General features: G+C 40.3%; 1 protein-coding gene across 6 annotated transcripts in view; it reads left to right on the top strand.

Annotated features, from left to right (window-relative positions):
* Rrp46 (exosome complex component Rrp46) overlaps nucleotides 1–17,368 on the top strand; it is a 93,622-nt gene that overhangs the window by 58,083 nt on the left and 18,171 nt on the right. For 3 of the 6 annotated variants that reach the window (XR_013258113.1, XR_013258109.1, XR_013258110.1), the window contains one exon: nucleotides 9,617–12,673. The exons of the other annotated variants lie outside the window; for them this stretch is intronic. The gene's annotated coding sequence lies outside the window, so the exon portion shown is untranslated. The remainder of the gene's footprint in view (nucleotides 1–9,616; nucleotides 12,674–17,368) is intronic. 6 annotated transcript variants of the gene reach the window in all.

Below are 17,368 nucleotides of genomic sequence, written 5' to 3'. Positions count from 1 at the left end.
CCCTCTCTCTTCTCTCTCTCTCTTACTCACTCACCCTTCCTTCTCTCTCTCCATCTCTATCTCTTTCATAAACTCGAATACGGACATTCACATTGCACAAGGAAATTGAAACATCTACCGCCTCGAAGCAACGTGAAACCATGATTTAGAGAACGGTTTGAGTTATGTATCCTCCTATATTAAAGTATTTCAAATGCAAAACCATTTCGCACGCTTACACCGCTACAACGGTAGTTTCCGCTACGATTCTGCCCGTTATCATTGACAGTACAAGGAATTTTTGACTCGTAATGATTAACAAATTCTCGGGAAGAAAACATTAGTCGTGAGTAAAGACATTATAAAAAAATTGTTTTCATGTTTTTTATGTGAAAATAAACGAAATAATACTTTAATATAAAACATATTTTTATTTGAGAGTTAATTAAGAAATATAGTATAAATGACTTAACTAAGTTGCCTTTATTTGATAGGTGAATGAAGTAAAATCGTAGAGACAAAATAAATGTTTATTTGCGATTGAGAATATGGTTAAAATTGAATGAAATTGTTCAAAATTAATGATTTATTATTTAAACCAAACTGAAAAATAGAGGAAACCAAACCATTATTATGATGTGTGAATCAACATCATTTATCTGACAGCGATTTAATTGTTTTCGATTATATATACTTGATACGTTGATACTTGAGAATATTTATGTGTGTCCAAGCTGACTTTGCAGACAAAGTAACGTCTTACTTGGTTTAAAATCGAATTTGTTTCTCGCGACGATCCATTATCGAGAACCTCCCATTCTCTTCTGTTCGAGAGGCCTCAACCTTATCTATTCTCTTTTTTTTTCTCGAGTCTTCGATGAGCGCCGAGACGGAGGCTCGTGCGCGCAGGTAGCAAAGTAGCAACCGAGCGAAGGATGGACCATGCATTATGTATAATACATCACGTTATTGGTTCCCTCAGTGATTCCACCCCTTGCCAATGTTATCGTGTACCGCGGCACGGCACGGCACGGCCTAGTAAAACATAAGCATCGGGAAACGATAAATAAGAGAAACGTGGCCCGCATACCGCGCTACGTTTCGCTCGCTCTCCCGCTGAAACCCGACAGAGGGAAAATGTCCACGTCCTCTCTTTCTCCCTATCGCTCTCTTTCTTTCTTTCTTTCGCCGTTCGGTCGTCTCTGTTTCTCATACCGTCTCCCCGGTATCGCGACTCTGTTCCGTTCCGATTTTGTCTCCTGGTTTACGAGGGTAACGGCATCCACCCTAGACCACGGAAGCGTCGTCGGGGCTTTCCATCGAATTCTCGAGCACCCTCGAAAGGACAAACCGAACCACCACTTTTCGATTCAACCCCTCGACCTATCACGTATGCGTACCCCGGGACCCCTACGGTGATACTACTACATGCTTCTTCCGATATTACGCCAAATTGTTTAGCTTATTTGTAAGGATTTATCGTGGGAATCCGCGAGGAAATCAGCCGAGCAATTTAAATGATGCAGAGAACCGTTGGAAATAGATACTCTACATCTATGGAATAACGAAAAAGATACCATCAACTTTCTAAAAAATTTACAACCTAATTGAAAGTTACCACATGTTTTAATTTACAACTTTCTAGAAGAAATTATATTTTTATTTCGCCAACAAATAATAAACAAATAAGATTCTTTTTTAAAAAAAAGTGTAATTTTATTTAAACTCGATGTTAGTCATGTGTGAATAAGGCTCGACTAACTCAAATTAGTGTTTAATAAAAAGTGCCTAATTCTAACAATTTTTATTTCTATCAAATTGCATTTCGATATTGTTACCGAACCATATTCTTGGTCAAAATCGAGTCATAAACAAAGCAACGGCATCCCCATCGGAGGAGTAAAAGACATCCGGTATTGCCGTACATCATCGCGAAGGGATGACAAGGCGTGATGATAAAAGAGGGACAACAGCGGCGGAGGCTGAGGGCGGTGGGTCGTATGTAATATCGGCATTAGGGAATATGTCAACATTCATCACGTTATCAAGTTGGCCGCACACACTGCGTGTTGATACACAATTATGCGTGGCAGCGCGCAGCACTCTCGCACCGTTCTTCGGCGTTGACGCGGTCGCCGCGCTGGAAGCGAGGCGAAGGATATGGTGCCGAGAGGGATATACCGGGGCTAGCGAACCGCCAACCCTCGTAAGGCGATAGACCGTCGGACGTTTGCCATACCGGCGCACCACCACGTGCCACGCGTGGTGATCCATGACTCCTCCGAGAGAGAGAGAGGAGTAAGAGTTAGGGAAATAGGTTCGGAGAACTTGTTTGCTCCGTCCCACGGGCGACCGACTCCTCGACGGGAATACGGAATCGTGCGCGTAACGGCATGTGTTGAAATTGCAAACGGAGAAGGATTCTCCGGCGCTCACCGGCTATGAGCATCTGGCTCGTCTCGAGTCGTTTCAAGATCGCGGATTTGGATCTATCGAGCGCGCCCGCAGTATTTCCTTCGAACGTTTCACATGAGATTACGTTACCCGCATTGTACATCGAACACGCTATACGTTAGTATCGATATGACTATATTAGGTATCTTGTTTTTAAATTAGAGAATAAAATATAGTTTATATATATGTTTGAGGAAAATGTAAGCCGACAAATTTATTACGTTTAAAACGGGGTCAATAATTTTATAATAACGTATGAATAACGGAAGCAAGAAAGGAGAAAAATAGAAACTAGAGAGAAAACGATAACCGAAAGCTCATTGGGAATTCATGCGATATATAGGAGAAGGACTCTGAACTGAAGATCGACCTATGGCGGATTGCGAAGGGAAGGGACGTGCGCGCCAGCGCTCGTGTACAGAGAGAACAAGGAGAGTTAAGGAACGGAGGAAGAAGGAACTATGGAAAGGGGTGGTGGGAGAGCGTGGTGACACTCTCATTTTGGAGAGAATTTACAAGCATCCCCCTCGCGTGCCTCGCATAGTCAGACCTAGTCCGACCTCTTATATATATTGCTGAGCGTAGCCAGCACAGTCTGGCATAGTTAAGTGCGCTTCTACTAGATGTACCTGAGTGCTTACGAAATTCATTGACCTCGAGAGCGGTTGTCGGGGAAATAATTGAGCAGAATGATCTTGCGCCATCCTATTGCATAGCAGCTAAGACATTATTATTAGTCCTACATATGTTCTAAGCCTAAATTTCTATTTGCTTAATAATAATTTTACACACTGAGAAAAAGCTTTCTTTATGCCAATTAAATATATTTGGTTGACATTTTTCTAAAATATTTATTTCAAAAGCAAACGAATTATATTTAATATAAATGAATGTTTTGTTGGTATTGCTAATTTACTTTATCATTTAATAAAGCATAAAAGCAATTTTATCATTTAAACATAAAAAAACGCAGATAAACAAAAATGGATAAAAGATCCGCGGTATCTAAATGCATGGCGAGCAGTTGATACCGTAGCAGAGGTACAAGGGTGAGTCCCAAGCGCGATACCAAGCACCTTACAGGTTGCCACGATTACCTGGGGTGCAGGTGGTCGAGTTGGTGTCGGTACCACCCCGCTCCGCCCCTGCGTCAACCTTCAGCGATCCATCTAGCGTCCACCCATTCCTTTGTTTCCCTCTCACTCGCACCCATGATCGCCATCACTCTCAAACTACCTCATTGCCCCCGGGCACGCAATCATTATGCTACCCCTGCGATACCTCTGACCGACGGGTGGGCCACGCCAACGGAATCGTTGCGCCATTATGGAAGTTATGTGGGCGTGCACGATTGCAGTTTGCTGCTTGCCAACTTTATTTACGAATTGGATCGCATGACGATACGTCCTTACCGGAGTTAGATGAAACGTAAAACGATGCCTGACCCGTTCTTCGATTCCTACAGAAATCTTATCAACCAATCTGCATCACAACGATGCGTCGGGGTCTCCTTGCTGACGTGCTTGTATTTAATTAAACTTCCATTGTTATGAATTGCAATATGTTTTTTTTTGTGAATAGCAAGCATTAATCATTGCAATCGAATTATGATTGGAAAAACTGTGATAATATTTAATCAATGTTAATTTCAAGGATAATTTAATACGAGTAATGTGACATTATTTTCGGTTTTATTCATATTAAAAAAGAAAGACGAGTTAAGAATTCTTTACAAAAATACTCTTGCTTGCATGCTTATAAATATTTAGATCTATAAATATTTAGATATTTATTCTACATACTTTCTTTATCAGTAATCCTTGATATTTGCGAAAATGTCAAAAGGTCGTTCGTGGACAAGATGCGCTAACATATATTGGTGGTTGGATACCGTTGCGGGCCAAGAATATGATAGGATAGGACAGGATTGGTATAGAGCCGGCGTCGTTGGAGGGTATGGGAAGGAAGGTACGTGTCGCCGCGGGGTAAACTTACATGCATATCCTGAGGGTGGCCGCGCGGCGTCAGGTTGGCACAAGGGTGGCAAAAGTTACGGCGTCTCGACGACGCCACTTCCTAAGTCTGCTCTAGCATTACCGTCTAACCTACCTACTTACCACCCTTGCATCCGAGCGAGGCTCCGGCTAGAAACCCTCGATTCTAACCACCCTCCAACCACTTTCTCTTTCCCCCCCCCTCTTTCTCTCTCTCTCTCTTTCTCTCTCTCTCTCTCTCTTTCTCTCTCTCTCTCTCTCTCTCTCTCTCTCTCGCTCTCTCGCTGCTGAACAGACTCTTCTTGGTAGGTCCCAGCCGGTGCCTTGAAGCTATTTTGAGCTGCTCAAAACGGCACCGCCGTCTCTCGTGCTCAGTTTCGTACGAAGGCGAGAACGTAAACGCAGCCTACAGGGTTGTAGAAACAACATGGCGCGCTTCCAGAGTCCGTCGCAAGAGTTGGGCGAGACTCGCTGGAACACGCGGCGAGGTCGTCCCGGAACAGACGAATTTGATGTGCCTTCCGGGCTAACGCTGGTAACAAGTTTCCGGCAAGTTTTCTCAAGGTGGGTAGGGGAGGGCCGCGGGTCGGAATATTAAATTTGTTTAACAAGCCACTCCGCTCTTACTTCGACTTCGCTAATTCTCCGCGTCCTTCGCCCTTCGTCCGGCTTCGGGACGGCACGCGGGTGCTTCTTAGACCGAAATTTAAATTTCGTTGAATTAACGACCAGGCGGCGAAATGCGCCAGCTTCGAAATTCTACCACCACTCTCCGAATGATCCGTCAAACAATTTTGAATTCGAACAAATAAAAAATGCGAATACACAAATCGTCTAGTACATAAAAGAAATTTAAATACATATGAAGCATGCAAATCGCTATTATAAAAATATCACGTTCTTTCTGTGTATCGCATATTCACTTTATTAATGTCTCATAGAAATTTCTCAAGTCAATACAATATTCTACAATATTCTTTTGTGAAAACAAACCGACATTTCTCTAATCCGCCTGCCGATGTGGAGTCGTTCGACAAGAAAGAGTACGCCGAGAGAAAGGGGGATATCTTCATCCATATCAATTACTCCGCGATTAGATGGATGAAGATACGGATGCGCAGCGTTCGGATCGCAGCATCAAAGAAGACAGTTGTTTGTGGGACGGCGGGGTAGAGCAAGGAGAAAAGAAAAGAACCTTGTTGAGCGAAGACACGAGAGGAGATTCGTCGTGCCGATCGTGATTGACAACATGACTGCCACAAGCAGCGATCCTGATTCTTTGATTGAGCGCTGTCACTCTTTAGATAAGAAACAGCCTGGCGAATATCTTAATGAGTGCCGCCTATGGCAATCCCTCTTGTCTCTCACGACATATGCGTTTTACGTACTTAATTAATCCGCCGGGGCCTATTTACACCGCAGGGTAACGATCCCTCGGTTCGACACCGCGAAGCGGATCGACGCGGACCGGCTGCCAATTAATGCGAGCAATCGATCTTTCTTCTCTACGTCTTGTTAAGTTATTCTCTTGACTAGTTATCTGGCCTCTTAAATGGATGAATTGGATCTACGATTTCAAGAGATTGAGATTTGTGTTCTTTAAAACTGTCAATTACTCAAGATAGGGTAGAATATGTTTATAATAATAATGTGCTTGTTATTATTATAATAAGTTTAGAAATAATTTTGGAAATCAATATTTTTTATGTTATGCTAATCTACATTATACTTTTATATGCTTTATTTAAATTTAAATTTAAATATGTATTGGCAGATATATATAAAGTTAATATTCAATGATTTCTAAGAAGTAATTTTTAAGTAAACTGTTTAAAACGCTGAAAGAGGCTTCTCTCTATCTATCTCGTATTATGCCTGTCCGTAAAAAAATCGTAGAAACGCTGACGATTCGCTAATCGATAAGGCATGCACAATCGAGATATTAACGGAATCTCAAAGACAGGATGGCGCTTCGACTCAAGAAGAGGAGACAAAAAAAGGTTTAGGCCAGAAAGAAAGAGTTAAAAATATATGATTTGTGTAAAACACTCTTATCTTGTCGATCAAATAATTAACAATGTGACCAAGCAGTACCAGCAAGCTAACGAAGAAGAAAGCGACTGGCACGCAAAAGATGTACCTCGAGATGTACCTTCATCAAAGAGATCGGAATCAAATTCAGAGATACCGCTAGAAGAAAACCGGGGGACAATCAGAGTTCGGCCGATCGATCGTCCAATTGTCGCGGGACAAAGACCACTTCTCCTCGATGTCTCCTTTCCGTATAGTGTTATTCGTTAATTACCCATTAATTAGCCGTTCTTTAATTTACCCGCTTTGATCACACATGACAACATAGAATATGTGATGGTTGAGAAAGAATGAGATCACGTCGATATCATGTTCATTTCTTCTTCATCTTTTCTCTCAATTGTTCTAAACCATTTAATATCTGCGCCATCAGTTCTCTCGATTATGCGATTTTTATTTTGTTGTATATTAAATTATTACGGAATAATTGCATATGCATTTCTTCTTTTTTCAGTTATTATATTACAAAAATTTTATTTAATCTTAACATATGTATAATAATGTGTAAATTTTTATGTTTAATGTGTGTCATTATTAATGATTCTCAAACACTCTGTTTTAAATTAACATTGACGAGATACTTTAAGTTTTTTAAAATATATGCTATTTAGAAAAACGTACATTATTTCTTAGATTTGGGAAGATTTCGAAAAGAAAAGGTATACTTTTATTATAGCAATGTCAAAAACACGACGTAGAAGTCTGACAAATGTTTAAGGAACATAATGAATAATAAATGAACAGTCACATACGAAGAGAAACGAGATGTGACTCACGCGGAAGAATGTTTCTCTTTCTGATATTCAAGAAAAATGCGCGCCAAAATTGAGATACGCGCTTAGAGAAAAGTTTAAACGGCGAAAAGGCGATCGCTCCATAAGTCAACAACAATCAGGAAAACGTCGCTTCGGTCCAGTGACGTAGCGCACCGATAGAAAAAGAAAGTATACAGAGAGACCATGAAGCGAAACACACAGCAGAGATATATAGACTCTTATTTTGTTCGCGATAGGGCTGGCAACTCGCCTGTGATTTGAGGGGGAAGGAGAGCGAAAGAGAGCGAAAGCACGAGAGAAAGAGGGAGGGGAGGAGGAGAAAGAGAGAGAAACCTCGGATATAATGGTACAAAGCCTCTTTGAATCTCCGAGACGCACCGCCCCGCACGCGGGACTTTGCTATCGACGATCTGCTGCATCGTATGCAAATTTTTCTTCTTATAAACATCAACCTCCGCGGATCTTTAGGTGCTCCTCTGACCACTGCGCTTCCTTGCCTCTATCATTCCGTCTCTTTTACTCGTATCTGCCCACCGGCTTCTTGGGCTGGCATGACGCTGCGGCATGACGAAGATGCGGCCTGTCTTGTATGATAAAGAGAATAACACACACATTGAAATGGAGAAATTCTATAGAATTGTCTTTTACATAGCTTCCGTAGACAAAGTCGAATTGATGGCATAATTATAAACTAGATTTTAATATTTTCAAATAAAATGTTTTGAAATTTTTGAAACAATATTGTATTTTAATACAATATTTTAATAGTGTTATTATTATTTGATACCATTATTTAATAATATTACGTTTATGATATTATACTAATTAGTGATATCAATTAGCGCATCAAGAAGTATCTTGCGCTAGAGACTTTTCCTTTAATCGTGACTTCGCAGTTTCTCTCTAATTAGCTAATTTTTTATTAATCTCCTTTAATTAGCATACGGTTTCGCCCCGTTGTTACAATGTAGAAGTCGAACGTGATGTTGGTATTAATTAACGTGCATCTATTGTAAGTGTAATAAAGCCGACATTAGATACAATTTGATGGAATGCGTTCTTAATTATCTCGCTTTGTATGTTTTAAGCTTATATAGTAAGTGTGAAATTCGCGGAACGGATATATTCCGAAAGATTCAATGCCGCGCTTCGACGCGAGTCTTTTTCGAAATCGCAATAAATCCCGATTTACACGGGCAAGCGGATGGTTGGATCGCTCATTTCTTGCGGTGGAAGTTCATGGAGATGAGGACCACCGCGTGAAACGATCGAACGTGTTTAAAGTGTAATTTAATGCAACAGCATGCGGGTGTCCGCCAGGTAGATATCGCGCACTGCCAAAGGCATCGACAATGGGAATCGAGCTTGAAGAAGCGCCGTGCATTTTGATGGACCTCAGATCGCTCGTTTATATCCTCCTTCTCCTTCACCTTTTTCTTCCCTCCCTTTCTCCCGGCTTTTGCCCGGTTGTCGCCATTGTCGCACAATGAGACACGTATCATTCTTATCCTGCCACATCTTGTCATGAAGACGTTGTACTTGAAGCGTCGCGCCGATTATAACAATTTGTTCGCGCCGTCGGGGGCAGGCCTGACCAGATTGCCAATGAAATGTCGGTGCCTCTGCTTGTGAAGAACCTTGTCTTTTTTAGATTAGTCGACGTTACCCAGCATTACCGTCGTAATGCGTTTTTATTTTATTATTACTCGATATCAAAAGGAATTGATATAAATTTACATTTATCCATATATTTACATAATGTAATAATACAGTAATACTTTATTTATAGAAATCATCTTTTCTCTAATATATAACAAATTTAATTGTATTTATTATTATGCATTTTATATTTTATGAAATATGATATCTTAATAATAATAATAATTTATTATAATATGACTAATTATAGGTCTCTCGGTATTAGTTTGGATATCACAATCAGGAAACCCCTGTTTCCTCTTTTGTCATTGAAACAAATCCAAGCGCGGCTCGTTAAAACGTGCAAATTGTTATCCGTTGTTTGTGCCGTGGCTCAGTAATTATTGCGAAATTAATATTTATGAAGTATATCGGCGCACACGGATCCTGATTAATTGTCGAATTAATTCGATAATTAATTGCAATATAACAAAACAATAATTATTGCGGGATTAATGTTTATTAAATATATATTGCTCGGATACGTTTCCAATGGTCGTTGAAATAAAAAAAGGAAAGGGCCACCGTCAGATTACGCGAAAGTGCGCGGTGAGAAGCGTGATTACGCCCGGTAAATTCTCCCCTTCTCGGCGCAAAGAGGAAAACGTTATTCTTTAATTACAGATGACAAATGGTTCGTTTCGGCGGTTATACGGCCAGGATAAAGCGCGACGAACGGACAGGGTCGTATACGCACTCGTTATTTCGTACTTTGGAACATGGCGAAATGGGGGACACGACGGACCACGCAATAATACTGGCCTGAAAAAGCTGAAAAAGAGGGCCAAAAGGGCAGCCATTACTTGCGACGCTTCGTTTCCAAACGATCGCTATTTATCTCGTCGCAACCAGCGAGATTATGATGCAAAGAGTACGATAGCTTAACACACTATGATCATATCATACAATATATTTTTATTTTTTAATATTCTATAAAGATCCCCAAGTGTGCTAGAAAGATCATGAAATACATATAGGACTAATACATATAAAAATACATTACATATATATATATATATATATATATATATATATATGTATAACATATTTTAAGAATATTATTTTTTTGCTCAATGAATGTCTCAATTTACATATTTTATGCAAATAATAAATACCACTTTTTTAAAAAGTAATACATGCCTTTTGTCGCGACGGCATACGTATATATATGTAAAGGAGGGTCAAAAGGTGAACAGATGAAAACGGAGACAATGTACGTTCCTGTCGTCACTGGACAAAGATATCACATTAGACGTGAATACTTCCTGCGAAGGTTTAACGTCTCTCTTGTACCATTATCAATTACGATTAATATTTTTAGCAATAGCAAAGCTGTCTAAATAATGTTTAGACAAAAACATTTTGGATATATCATGCAAATATGTTTCTTCTTTATCTTATGCCTTGTGCTTTAAGCATGTGATAATTTCTTGAAAGATTTTATAACTTGTGAATTTAATGTATCAGAAAATCGTATATGGATTTGTATTTTTAAAATTCTTTAAATGGAGACGAGGTATTTTACATACGTATATACTGACCGTTTTACATAATGTTTACCAATTTTTTAATAGTCTATCTCTTTTAGTCAGTATATAGATTATAAGTATAGTAAATATTTTCTATTTTCTCAATAGAGAAAAAGAACTTATACGAAAAGTGTTTTCGATTTTCCTTCAATAATCGCTTCTTTTGCCGATCGTTAGCTAAGTAGATAGACATGCATATATATATCTATAAAATGCGAAGGAAGCACAGAGTTAGTTGAGTTACATAGTGGACGATGGTCGATTCAACGGCCATTAGTTCGGGGAAAACAGAGCCATACTTTATTCGAGGGGCGTCACTCTTTTTCCAGCGTGGTTCCGCTTCTTTGTGCGGCAAAAGTCATAATGTTTTCTGTCAGAAGTACCTCGAAGATTGAAGAAGATAGCTGTGCCGATTACGCGTTTAAAGCATTATTATTTCTATGTTCGTGTATAATAAAATATATAGTGTATAGAGTGCATTTCGTAAATTTTAATATAATCCGCATGTTTAACGCAAAACTATTTTTGTAAGGGATGTAATTAATAATACACAAAGTTTTTCTCGAAATAATATGGGTGCTGACATATAAGTAAATCTATTTAATATTGTTCAATGCTAAAAGAACATGATAAATATGACAACACTATATAAATGCGAAAATTATGCTAACAACGGAAGCTTCGCAAACAGAAGTCGCGCGTTGAGATTATTAGCAATCGAAAAGAGAGACAGACCGACGATCTATCGAGCGAACCATCTTGCCGACTACATGCACTGCGCGTTCTCTCTTTCGGGAAAACTTCTAACACGCGATGTGGAAGCTTTACGACGTGCAGAATAAAGAAACATAGCTGGATTATCAAGAAATTGACGAATGGTTCGATACAAAGAAAATATTTATATAAACGTGAAGATAATCGCAGAGTTTTCTTAAAAAAGCAATTTTTATAGCACATTTACCTATATATTATTGTCATTTACAATTTATTTTAATATTGTTAATGTTATTACATAATGTTATATTTTGTAATAATTTGTAGACGGAAATGTTATATACTAATCAATATAAGTACTAATCAATAAAATAAACAATAATGTATCTGATAAAAGAACGTTATAAAACTTAAACTAACTGTTCCTTTTAAGTGTGCTAAAGCGAGTAGTTTACATTTTTCACACAAGCACCAATGCTATTATTGTTTCAGTGTTCATATAATTTATACATGTAGTTTTATATTACAATCATAAAAGGTATAAGTATCGTACCTTTTTTAATTTTAATTAGGATTAGAGAAACCCTTAAGCAGATAAATTTGCTAATATACGAAAGTTTCACGAAATTAAGAATCTCTCTATCTTCGGCATTTTACATATTTGTTGCAATTTATTTCACTAATTCTCTCGGTGTGTATGAATCTCGAGTCGCAGGCAAGGTCTCGAGCGAACGATCGAGACACCAGGGGTCCGTCAAAAGCTTCGTCCGGGATAAGTTGGCCGGGGAGAACGGGCCCGTTTAACTGACAATAAATTCCCGATTCCAGTCTCACAGCCGCGCGACGTGTCTTCCCGGTCCTCTCTTTCGTGCGGCGGGGAAATACAAAAAGGCGATTTTGCGACCGGCGAACGAGTTCTCCGCTCGGTATATCGGGAGAACCTGAAGAAACTCAACGGAAAAAGGAACACATAGGGGCAAAGGACGAAAAAGCATCGGACGAATAAGCGAGAGAAGCGGGGGGAGGAGGTATAAGAAAAGGAAGAAAAAGAAAACAAAGTAGAAGAAGAAGAAGAAGAAGAGGAAGAAGAAGAAGAAGAAAAGGATCGCGGGAGCGAAAATGCGCGGGAAGAGGAAGAGAGGAAAAGAGGAGGAGGGGAGGAGAGGAAGGGGTCGGACGTTCGTTAAATATACGAGTGTATTGAAATTCCGCCTCGAGACGGAGCGCGATGGGACCCGCTCGTTGTGGAAGGACAAGATCGCATGACGGCTCGAGGGCTTGGGAGCCACCCGCTGTTTTGAATACGATCCTTCGTCCGTAAGTTCTCCGCCACGGTGTTGCCGCGCGGCGTGTACAAGCGAACCGCCCGTATATACGCTCGGACACCAGAAGGACCGTCCTGCGCCCGAAGACGACAACGACCCGACGCGACTCTCAGGTACGCATACCGTCGTCCACTCTAATTTGAATGTAACAACGTTCCGTTCGGCCGCAACCCGATACCATCTCGAAGCGCCCCGCGCCGCGCCGTTCCCGCGACCACGAAGAAGGCTCCGCGTCCTCCCCTCCCTGTCGTTCCTTTCTTCTAGTGTCGTCTTCACGCCGTTTTCCTTCCTTCTGTCATTCGAGTTAATATATATGTAAAAAGAATTATCCTAGTTGGGCCAATGACGATGAGAAATTATATAAATGTATTCGTGCGGCGCGTCTTTATTTTAATATTCTTAGGGACGTTTGTTCCAATCTATTGAAATATAAATTAACTAATAGTTAAATCATATGTCTGTCTTTGTTTAATTTGTTAAATTTGAAGGAAAAACAAAGTCACATATATTTATATGATTTAACTATTAGTTAGTTTACCAACAGGTTGGAACAACCGGTCCCCTATTATATTTATTAATATTATATTTAGTATTTTCTAATATTATATAGATTATATAGTATATATAAAGACTCATCTCTATAGAGAGAGAGAGAGAGAGACCCTTACTTGAGGGTCTCTACTAGTATACGATATTAGCATAATTGGAATAATGTACATCCATATCTATCCACTGTATTCGTGCGTAGCGATGACGTATTTTCAGCAACTTTCGCGGTTGACTTTTATTCTCGTTTTCGCTTGATCTCGTCGCGCGCGCGAATAACGCGGCGTGCCTCAAATAAATCTTGCTCCATTTGTCCATCCACGTCCAGCGCGGTCCAGTCAATTCGTCGCGATAGCGCAGAAAGATGGCCGCTCCGCGTAGACGGCAATGCGCGTTGTTTACACGTTTGGTCATGATGGTGTTTGGTTATATTACATGCAGAATACGTGATGACGGGTACGTGTCTCTGGGATGATTGACGGACGATACACGTCGTCCGTCGCATCGCAATGCGGGACACCGTCCGGCTTCCCGGTAGCCGCATGATGCGAATCGGCAAGTTCTACTTGCCTCTTTCTCTCTTTCCGCCTCTCTTCTTTCTTTCTTTCTCTCTCTCTATCTTTCTCTCTCTCTCTCTCTCTTTCTTTCTCGTCATCGAACGAGCCGTGGGATACCGAAAGAGCAGTTGAGAATGAAGGAGGACGGGGCTCTCCTCGGCGATTCCGAATGCACCGTTGGTCCTACTGCATCGAGACAAGGACGATCTCTTATCTCCGGCTGGATTCTATTCCAGGAACTCCAGGGTATCGCGCCAAATTACTATAAATAGACGCTAATCGATGTGATGGGAAAAACGGCTAGATGCGAAACGAATACCAGCGGCGCGCCGTGAGTTCTGCGTGCGGCAGGATGATGCGGGAGCATCCAGGCGGATCGCAGATGTTCATAGGCGAATTATGTCGATTTTAGTTATTTTGCATTTTGGCAGTCGCCTCACGGGCTAACCACTCATTTGGATCACGATTGTCGCAACGCACAGAATTATAAATAACGAGTAGAACAAACATTTCATAAGGTATAAGCGGATATAAGAAAGCGTCTTATATGTTACAGAACTAATAACTCCTAATCTATTTTGAGCCGTTTTGACCAAAAGAATGATCGCTGTATCTTAAATCGAGCCGGGGAAAGACACGCGATTTCACGAATTTATATCGTCGATGTAAATATTCGAGTCCGAGAGTCCGAATCGTATTGAAAATAACACGTGACAGGTTTCTTTCTACCATCAAGGGACAATGTCGATGTCTATCGTTAATTAGCCGCTGACAAGAGGCCGGCTCGTGTCTGGGATTCGTTTTTGCCCCCGGTATAAAGTAAGCTACGTCAAGCGCGGAAGCAACGGCTAGACAGGGAGAGGAGGCCAGTCGATTGCCAAATGGAAATATGTAATCCGCCCGCCTGCCGACGATCCGCGGACAGCAGAGGACAGGCTTCGGGAAATGAGTTTCCCGGCGCAGCGCGTTGCCCCCGTGTGTAACATCAAAAGAGACCCCGGGGCGCGCCCCGGTAACTACTGTATACATATCTATATGTATATTATACATGTGTCGCCGTACCGTATTTGCTGCAGTGTCGATGAACGCGGACGTGGAGGATCGTTCTTTGACTCGGCGATAATTATCACGTCCGTCCCGGGATTCTTTGCGGTGACGACGCGCAAGCCAGGCCGACGGCGCAGGCAGCTAAATTAAAATCTGGTATTGCTTCTGGACACGAAACTTACGGGGAATGCGATATTTCGTATATACCGGCATAGTATATCGACGATATACCTGGCACGCTTCGTCCTTTGGTGTCTCAATAGATGTACGGATTTTCCGATCAAATAGATTTATCGACGCGACATCCCCGGCGACGACGGTCGCTACTTTGGCGGTACACGAAACAGGAGACGTTTCGGTGTTGCTGCCTACAACCGTGCCATGTCTTCAACGAGTTTAATCGCTTTGAAATGTCTAGATTCGTTTCGACAAGTCAATAACGACGTCGCGTCGCGAATAAATGAAATATTCGTCGCGATATTCTTCTATATAAGATTCTAGTCAATTCGTAAAGAATCCAAAGTAATGCAGGAAAATTTGCATAAGAGTTTAGCAGCTAATGCAATTATAAAATATGATTGACGCTCCGTACATATAATTCGCGTGACAGCGTGCAGTCGATAAAATTGACTTCACGAGACACTGTGTTTCGCCGACTAGAGTCATTATGCTTTCATTTCTCCTCGCGAGACACAGTAAGTTCATTTTCGGGCGAATTTAATTTGAAACTTTAATTAATGCGGTCTGAGACGCCCAGACCGATATGATTGGCATGCGTGTAATTCAAACATTATTTTAACTTCTATTATCGATCAGTGAATATCTCACCGTGACAGATCAAACGGGGATCCTTAGTAAGATACAAGATATACCTGTCCATCTCTGCGCATTTTCTTTTTCTCCTCCCCCCTTTCTTTCTCTCTCTGGGTGGTTATCCCAGACGTATCTCTTTTTTCTCGATCCCTCCCGCGTTCTCGTTCCCGTGCCACGAACCGTACGAACCCCCAGGTTTCTCGTATATTAATTGTCGATACCTATCTGACCACATAGCTCTTTTAATAATGCATCTCTATCGAATACGGCGCTGACGCGGCAATCCGTCCAAATGTGAGAATATTATTAACCATATATTTTAACCAGGCTTAGAGGGAGACTGATCGGCGTTGACTTTTGACAAATAATCTTGACGCGCAGCAGGACGGTCACCGTTCAAAAAAGCGGTGACGAACGATCACTCTTCGACCTACCAAAGATCCGGGTTCTCGATGCAAAAGTACTATTGACAAGTGGAACAAATATTAACGATTATTCTTTGAGTAAATTTTAGGAAAAATTAATATTTACTTTGATAATTAGGATTTAATTCGAATTTCAGGAGAATTCTATAAGATTCAGCAAAGTAAATAGATAATAGCTAAACGAAATTAGAGATCGCACATAGTGCACGTGTACAAAGAATTTATCGAATATAATTTACTTTCCTTAGAGTATCACGAGAATCCGAGAAAAGTATAAAACTAACGAACTTGAATAACAAAAGAAAGGTCGAATCACCGCTATGCGAGAGATATATTGTGTTCTATGGACAGGTCAAAATAATTCGATACGCCGCCGGAGAAATCCTATATGCCAACGACAAGATTTTAGATTAGATGAATCACCTTCGACTAAAAGGAAGGGGTCTCACGAGGATATGGTTACCTATGGACTCGGTGCTACGAAATGTATGCGTTTCACAGAACGATATCCCCATTATCGAACTGATGATCCCCTCAAAGCGTCTCGTATCTCTGTGTCTTGATCGTTGGAATTTATCTTGCGCGTATGAAAATCACAGCAACGTTTGTATCGATGGAAAATTATCGTCCTGTCGTCGAGATCTGTTCCCTGATATACCTTCAGAAAGAGAATTTTATAATGTCATCGTTTCAACTCTCTGTCATCTGATATTCTTTTTCTTATTATCATTATTTATTAATGCCCATTTCTGGCAATGTATAAATTTAACTTTTATCTCGATTTAACTTATACTTTTCATCTTTTTTTAATTCTTAGAAACTAGAAAAGGATAAAAAATAAGTTAAACCGAGATTAAAGTTAATCTACATTGCTGAAAATGGATACAAGAGCTTTTATAGACGATGTGTGCGCGAAGAAGCGGATTTAAGGTAGTTGTGTCACAAAACCCATTTTTATAGGAATCTTTTAAAATTTGAACAGCATATTAATGTAAACACGCTCTACACACACGTGCAAGTAGAAAAAGCTTGACTATACCAAAGTTGAAATAATGGAAATCAAACTTAGCACTTTTTACATGTATCGTAGGACGAAAACGGCTTCCTATATCACGTTTGTAATTGTAGCGATCAAACTACTCATAGGATTTTAATGAAAAACAAAGAGATGATAAAAGAGACTTGTAAAAATATTCTTACAAAAGTACAAGACCCTTATCTATTTAGTTTTGGAGCAATTGTTACGCAAAGTACACAATTTCTCATAGCGGTATAGACGCATACGACAGCTAACCTGTAAAAATCTTGCAACACTGCGCATAGAAGATTAGATATATATGTAGTTCAGACATTGCCGCTAAAGCTTTATGTCTTTTCTTTAATACTTTTTTTTTCATTAATCTTCCTTTGTAATGTTCAA

Source organism: Temnothorax americanus, unplaced genomic scaffold, assembly GCF_048541705.1.
Source record: "Temnothorax americanus isolate GAGA-0224 unplaced genomic scaffold, ASM4854170v1 Scaffold34, whole genome shotgun sequence".
NCBI lineage: Eukaryota > Metazoa > Arthropoda > Insecta > Hymenoptera > Formicidae > Temnothorax > Temnothorax americanus.
The sequence above is the reverse complement of the archived record's forward strand: the minus strand, read 5'-3'. Positions and strand labels throughout refer to the sequence as shown.